Consider the following 8,203-nt stretch of genomic DNA (forward strand, 5'->3'; position numbering starts at 1 on the left):
GGATTAGAGGCCACCTATGTCAATATGACCTCATTTTGACTCGGCCACTTGATTAACTTGCAAAGACCCTATTTCCAAATAATGTCACATTTTCAGGTTCCTGGCTGTTCATAAAATTCACGGGAGGCTACAGCCTGGCCTAGTGGATCACGCCTGTAATCCTAGCACTTTGGAAGGTCGAGGTGGGTGGATCACTTCAGGCTAGGAGTTCCAGATCAGCCTGGCCAACATGGCAAAACCCCATCTCCACTAAAACTACAAAAATTAGCCGGGCGTGGTGGCGGACACCTGTAATCTCAGCTACTTGGGAGGCTGAGGCAGGAGAATTGCTTGAACCCAGGAGACGGAGGTTGCAGTGAGCTGAGATTGCACCATTGCTCTCCAGCCTGGGCAACACAGTGAGACTCTGTCTCAAAAAAAAAATCATGGGAGGCTATTGTTTCACACTCAGCTGCACTAGGCCCCAGCAGATCAGAATGGAGTCACTTTTACTAAGTGCTACATAGTCAAATGAAACTTTGAAATGCACCGGTTTTCCAAGAAAACAAAAGATTTACTGTAACAAACCAGAAGACACCTGGTTACCTGAGACTGCATGATGAGAAAGTTCCTTCTGCTTCAGCCCTGTATAGTAACTTTGAAACGACCAGTCTGCTTTTCATTCCTTGGCTTTGCTTTCTTCAGCCCTTTTCTGCCTGTAAAGCCCACCCCATCTGCTCAGCTCTGCACAACACCCACTCTGTTTTATAGAATAAGATGTAGCCTGATTCTAGAATTGCAAATAAAAGCCAATTAGATCTTTAAACTGATTCTAGAATTGCAAATAAAAGCCAATTAGATCTTTAAACTACATTTGCTGCGACTCTGTTTTTTTCTTTTTAACAAGGTAGACCTGAATTGAGAAACGGGCGCTATTCAAACCCAGTACACCAAGGAATGCAGGCGGCCTTAAGGTGAAAAAGGCGACATAAAGAGAATACATACGGAAAAAATGAAAGAATAGAAAAGAAAAAAAATAATGAAAGTTGAAAAAGGCAAGGAAATGGATTTTCTCCTGGAGCCTCCAGAAGGAAGCAGTCCTGCTAACAACACCTTGACATTAGCCCCGTGAAACTAATTTTGGACTTTAACCTCCAGAACAGGAAGAGAATACATTCCGGTTACTTTAAGCTGCTCAGTTCGTGATAGTATCAGTTTGTGATGAAAAACAGCAGGGATAGGAGACTGACACCAGGTGTGAAGATTTTTTTTTTCTTTTTCTTTTTCTTTCTTTTTTTTTTTTTTGAGACAGATTTCTCGCTCTTTCGCCAAGCTGGAGTGCAGGGGTGCGATCTCGGCTCGCTGTAACCTCCGCCTCCTGGGTTCAAGCAATTCTCCTGCCTCAGCCTCCAGAGTAGCTGGGACTACAGGTGTGCACCACTGTGCTGGGCTAATTTTTTGTATTTTTAGTAGAGATGGGGTTTCACCATGTTAGCCAGGATGGTCTCAATCTCCTGACCTCGTGATCCGCCCGCCCCGGCCTCCCAAAGTGCTGGGATTACAGGTGTGAGACGCTGTGCCCGGCCAAATGTGAATATTTTAATGCTCCTGAAACCCGTGTTGAGTCGTGCTCTAAAAGACGGTGCCCGTCTGCACCCTCTCCTGCCACCATCAGCCTGGTTAATTTCGCTGCCTGTTTGTGAGCCCTGCCTACCGTCCCCTTAGAAAAAGCTTTTCTCATCCTAGAGGCACAAGTGGCCTCTGGTTGTCATTTTCATTTTGCTGATGAGGAAAGAGGATGCATTTTTGTATTTCTTCTGCTGGTCACACCCTATTTCCCAAACTCAGCTCATGCAACCCCTGGGGCCCAGAACCCTCTCTTTCCCCTTTTACTGCACACAGGGAGTCTGGCTCCTTGTATGGGAAGAGGGCTGTGCAGGCGCTGGATGAGAGCAGGATTGGCCTCTGCTTGGGAAACAAAGTCCCCACCTCCTCCCAACTCTTTACCTGGTGTCAGCTAAGTCAGCTAAGTCGCTTCCTCGGGTTTTTTTTTTGTTTGTTTTTTTGAGATGGAGTCTTGCTCTTTCACCCAGGCTGGAGGGAAGTGGCACCATCTCAGCTCACCGCAACCTCTTCCCCCCTGGTTCAAGTGACTCTCCTGCTTCAGCCTTCCAAGTAGCCAGGATGACAGGTGCCCTCAAAAATACAGATTTTTGTAATTTTTTTTTTTGTTTGTTTGTTTAGTAGAGACTGGGTTTTGCCATGTTGGGCAGGCTGGTCTCAAACTCCTGACCTCAGGTGATTCACCTGCCTCAGCCTCCCAAAGTGCTAGAATTACAGGTGTGAGCTACCGCGCTGGGCGCCTTTTCTAATGCACACCCTTATCTGCAGAGGCCACGCCCCCACCCCCAAGCTCCATCACATGTGGCTTCCCTGCAGCTCCACTGGGGAGAGGAGTGTATTTGTCAGGCTCCCATCTCACCCCGTGGTCCTCTGCGGAAGTTCCATGAGCCCCCAGCGGGAGCCACGGTGGGAAGACAGGATCCTGTCCCTCACCAACCCTGCCACTCACCAACCCAACCGCTCCCTCGAACCAGGCTCACACCAGCGTTATGCAGGCTTGAACCCAAGCTTGAAGATTTTCAAATGAGAAGAGTATTTATTCAAATTTCCTACTTGTGAGTATACTGTGGTCTGCACAGATAGAGTCTGCTGAAGAGATTTGAAACCTTGGTTTTCTTTTCTTTTTTTTTTTTTTTTTGAGGCGGAGTCTCGCTCTGTCGCCCGGACTGGAGTGCAGTGGCCGGATCTCAGCTCACTGCAAGCTCCGCCTCCCGGGTTTACGCCATTCTCCTGCCTCAGCCTCCGAGTAGCTGGGACTACAGGCGCCCGCCACCGCGCCCGGCTAGTTTTTTGTATTTTTAGTAGAGACGGGGTTTCACCGTGTTAGCCAGGATGGTCTCGATCTCCTGACCTCGTGATCCGCCCGTCTCGGCCTCCCAAAGTGCTGGGATTACAGGCTTGAGCCACCGCGCCCGGCCGAAACCTTGGTTTTCATGTTTCCCCGGTTCTGGGGTGGCAGGATAGAACTCTTAGATAGTTCCCTAATTCAACAGGGAGCCTTCTCCCGCAAGGAGCAATTCTGCTTCCTGCTCTAGGAGCCAGCAGAAGCTTAGGGGCTCCCAGACCAGCCCCCAGGAAGCCACAGGGACACTGGGCCAACAAGGCCACCTCCTGGGCCACTAGGATGTGGCAGGCAGCCTGGGACCTGGGGCAGGTGGCTCCTCATTTGCTGTGGGTGGCACGGACAGCCAGTTCCGCATGCACCACAGGCCTTTCACTTGCTACGTTTCACTCGAAAGTCAAATGGTCCCAGGCAAGGAACTTGGGACCCGACTTTGAACAGTCTGTGAATAAGAAGATGTAGATACTCAGGGTGGCAGAGGACACGTGGTATCAGTGGTCTGGCACAAGTAGGCTGAGGATGGAGAATCCCTGGCCCGGAGAGGATTTTAACCCACCTGGTGGGCTGGTGGGGGCACATCCGACTTTCTCCCCCTATGAATGCCGGAGTTGGTACTATCACCGGCCTCTTAGATCAGCCCTTCTCTGATGGTTCAAGCTGTTTGGCTGTTTTTCCCAGCTGTTTCTCTTTTTCTCATGGACTCAATCAATACATCTTTTTGAGCGGCCACTCCCTGGCATGGAGCCGGCCTTCGCGAAGCCAGCAGTCTTCTGAGGAAGACACTTTTCGTCCTCCATGGGCAGCGGGACCCTGGCTCAGGGCTCAGGAGTGGAGGCCAGGTGGCTGAAGCTTGGCTGGCTGCAAGGGGCAGGAGAGGGTGTTGCAGAGGCCATTGCGGTCTGAGCAAGCAAGGGCCTGTGAGCCTGGGCAGGGAGTGGGACTCACCCCACCCCCCGCCCCTTGCTCCCCGCCAACCCAGTCATGAATGTGTTGGAGAGGGAAGGAGCCATCCAAGATGATGCTGTGACTTCTGCTACAAAATCAGGTGGGCATGGTGGCACACCCCTGTAGTCCCAGCTACTTAGGAGGCTGAAGCACGAGAATCCCTTGAACCCTGGTGGCAGAGGTTGCAGTGAGCTGAGATTGCACCATTGCTCTCGAGCCTGGGCGACAGCAAGACTCCATCTCAATAATAAAAAACAAAACAAAACAGAATAATGCTATAAACCAAGTGCACATTTATCTTTGTGTGCCTGTTGAGTAATTCACGGAAGAGTCTCTAACAGTGGCCCTTCTCATTTGAAAGGGTATGTGCATTTACCCTCTTGATAGTGCTGGCCCTCCACAAGGCAGAACCCATTTATCCACCATCCGAGTAACACAGACGGTACCAGATCCCCCGACAGCGAACACCATCACTCTAACTGCAGGCACTCTGATGGGTGAGAAGTAATGTGTTTCCTTAATTTACGGTTCTCTGAATGCTGGTGAAGTTGAACATGTTTTCTTTATTTTTTCTCCTTCAATATTTTACCCATTTTTCTACTGTGGTGTTTGTGTTTTTCTTACTGTCTTCTAGCACACGCTCCACAAAAGGAGGCTATTAAGCCTTTGTTATGCGTATGGAAAATGCTTTCTCCTCCTCTGACATATGTCTTTTTGCTTTGTTTTCATTTCTTTGCCATATAGGAGTTTTCCACTTTTATGTGGACAATGTTGTCTGCTTCTCTATCATGCAAACTCGAATGGCTCCCCGATGCTCAGATGGTCCTGGGGCTACTGAGCCCCTTGCCCCCTGGGCATCCACAATGACACCCACCATGACACAGGGAGCTGCCTCTCAAGGTCTCACTCCTCCCAGCAAGCCACCCAGTGACTGACCTTCGGCCGCTGATGCAGAAGGACAAAGGCCCAGCCCTCGGCCTCTGTTTGGGATGCCTCTGCAGGGGTACCCTAGCCCCAGAATTCCTGCAGGACCTGTCGAGGCCAGCTTTTCCCTCTGTCCAATTCCCCTCCTCCTCATTCTCCTGCAGAGGCATGGTGTCAGCTTCCAGGGCCTGCTGTCACAAAATATCACAAACTCGGTGGCATAAACAACAGACTTTATTCTCTCCCAGTTCTAGAGGCCAAAGTCTGAAATCGAGGTGTCAGCAGGGACTTGCTCCTGCCCGAGGCTCTAGGGGAGGATCCTTCCTGCCTCTTCCAGCTGCTGGCGGCTCCTTGGCTTGTGGGCACATCCCTCTAGTCTCTGTCATTGTCACGTGGGCATCTGCTCTCTGTCTTCCCCTTTCTGACCCTTATAAGGACACTTAAGAATCTTACTTCAATTACATCTGCAAAGACCCCTTTTTCCATTCACCAGTTCCACGGGTTAGAATATGGATAGATTTTTTCTTTTTCTTTTTTTTTTTTTGAGACGGAGTTTCACTCTTGTTGCCCAGGCTGTAGTGCAATGGTGCGATCTTGGCTCACTGCAATTTCCACCTTCCGGGTTCAAGCAATTCTCCTGCCTCAGTCTCCTGAGTAGCTGGGATTGCAGGCATGTGCCACTATGCCTGGCTAATTTTTTTTTTTTTTTTGAGACGGAGTCTCGCTCTGTCGCCCAGGCTGGAGTGCAGTGGCCGAATCTCAGCTCACTGCAAGCTCCGCCTCCCGGGTTCCCGCCATTCTCCTGCCTCAGCCTCCCAAGTAGCTGGGACTACAGGCGCCCGCCAACGCGCCCGGCTAGTTTTTTGTATTTTTTTAGTAGAGACGGGGTTTCACCGTATTAGCCAGGATGGTCTCGATCTCCTGACCTCGTGATCCGCCCGTCTCGGCCTCCCAAAGTGCTGGGATTACAGGCTTGAGCCACCGCGCCCGGCCGCTAATTTTTATATTTTTAGTAGAAACGGGGTTTTGCCATGTTGACCAGGCTGGTCTTGAACTCCTGACCTCAGGCAATCCACCCACCTAGGCCTCCCAAAGTGTTGGGATTACAGGCGTGAACCACTGCGCTGGCCGGGATAGATCTTTCTGGGGCTCACCACTCAACCTACAACAGACTCCAAGAGCCCCCTCCTTACCATGGCCTCCTGCTCCAAATTCCTGTCTTGGTTCCTGGGGAACCTGACCTGACATGCTGTCCCTCCTCCAAACCGCGGGGATTAAGGGACAGTTGGTGAAGGGGACAGAGCCTAGCCCCTGAGAGGAGGGTCCCAGCCCCAGGCCCTCACCTGCCTTGCTGTGTGAACTCAGGCAGGTCCCTCCTCTTTTGGGGCCTCCTAGGTTCCCGGTTCTAGTGGAAGGATTTCTGGATGCCCCTTAGGGCTTTTCTGGCCTCCTGGGATCCAGTGAGGCCCGCACACGCTGGGATCATTCGGCCCTTGGGTCCTGAGTGGTGCGTGGAGCGGGACCCTCTTCCCTGTGGCGGTAGGATTGGGGAGAGAAGCGAACCCAGGCCTGGCACGCAGAGAGCCAGCGCCTGCTTGGAGAGCCGAGACCAGTCCCCTCCTCTCCCGGCCCAGTGCTCCAGCACAGCTCTAATGTCATTCATAATTGTCACTTTCTCCCACAATGAAGCCACCAAGCAAGAAACCAGGATTTCTTTTCTAAAATTGCTTTTCTGCGTTCTTTGACAGAGGCTGCGGTGCCTGTGCATAATGAATTCACAGCCTGCTGACCGGCGGGTCAGCTACTCCGGCTGGGAGAGAAAACTCTGGAGAAAATTGGAGGCACAGTTAGGGCTGCAAAGGTGCTTCCCTAGATGCAGACGCCCAGACTGGCCATTGCTAACGGACCAGAATAAATACATACAAATCCAGCATACGGGAAACCGGCTTTGCCAGCAGCAGAAGGGGAAGCTCCCAAGGCTCCATCCTTCTTACGGTGCGTCAGTGCAGAGCCCCAGATAAGCCAGGCCAAAGGGAACTTTTCACGTTTCACCAAGGTTTCTCAGGCCTCTGGGAGACCTGGAGCCAGGTGGGTGCAAGCCAAAGCCACAGAGGCTAAGAGTCATTTCCAGGTGGTGGAACAGAAGTAGCTTAGTTGAGCTTCTAGTCAGTGGGGATAATGATTCCTAGATTGTAAATCAATAATGAGGACCAAAGATAGGCTTTGGTCCTCATCATTGATGGAAAATCCATGGTTTCTCTCTGGCAATTCCCCTTCAGGGTTTTATCCTGAAGAATCACGGGCGATGGGTGCAGAGCCATAGGGACCAGGTACTTCTGTATGATACCTCAACCTCAACCACTAGCTATGGGTGCCTGTTAAGAAAAGCATAGACCATTTATGTGACAGGATATTATGCCAACAATAAAAATCATCTTGCACAAAAATGTTATTGTTATAAGAGAAATGATGAGAACATTGAGCATGGTCCCATGTCAGGAAGCACCATAGGTGTATTGTGGGGGAAGGTGGAGAGACGGACACAGAACTGACCAGGGCGGCTGGGGGTGGCAGGGCTTGGGGAGCATCATGGCCGGAGGACCGTCACCACCTGCCGGAACTCTAATCCCCGTGCTCTCCCCTTGAGCACACTCTTGCAATGCCCCAGAACAGGGGCTTCTGATTTCAGTGATTTATTTTTATTTTTTGAGACAGAGTTTAGCTCTTGTGGCCCAGGCTGGAGTGCAGTGGCAAGATCTTGGCTCACTGCAACCTCCACCTCCCGGGTTCAAGCTGTCCTCCTGCTTCAGCCTCCCGAGTAGCTGGGACTACAAGCACGTGCCACCATGCCCGGCTAATTTTTTTTATTTTTATTTTCAGTAGAGACGGTATTTCACCATGTTGATCAGGCTGGTTTTGAACACCTGACCTCAGGTAATCCACCCGCCTTGGCCTCCCAAAGTGCTGGGATTACAGGCGCGAGCCACCACTCCTGGCCTGTTTTCAGTGATTCTTATTTGCATCATTGGCCTGGGGTGGGGTTGGGGAGCAACAGAACAAGATCTGGATGATAGAAATCTGAACCACTAGCACTATCGGCGCTTACCACGTGCCAGGCCTGGCTCTAAGGCTTTATATGCTGTATTTCAACCCACTGGCAGTGCCACCAATGGGGAGATGCTTGTATTTTTGCATGGCACCAAGAGAGAACAACAAATGCTCCCAATTAAACTGCAACATGCCATTGATTGTCAGGTGCTCTCTGGCTTCAGAATTGTTAAAAGATGAGTTCTGGCCAGGCGCGGTGGCTCATGCCTATAATCCCAGCACTTTGGGAGGCCGAGGCAGGTGGATCACGAGGTCAAGAGATCGAAATCATCCTGGCCAACA

The sequence above is a fragment of the Trachypithecus francoisi genome, unplaced genomic scaffold, assembly GCF_009764315.1.
Source record: "Trachypithecus francoisi isolate TF-2019V2 unplaced genomic scaffold, Tfra_2.0 Lachesis_group14, whole genome shotgun sequence".
NCBI classification, from domain to species: Eukaryota; Metazoa; Chordata; class Mammalia; order Primates; family Cercopithecidae; genus Trachypithecus; species Trachypithecus francoisi.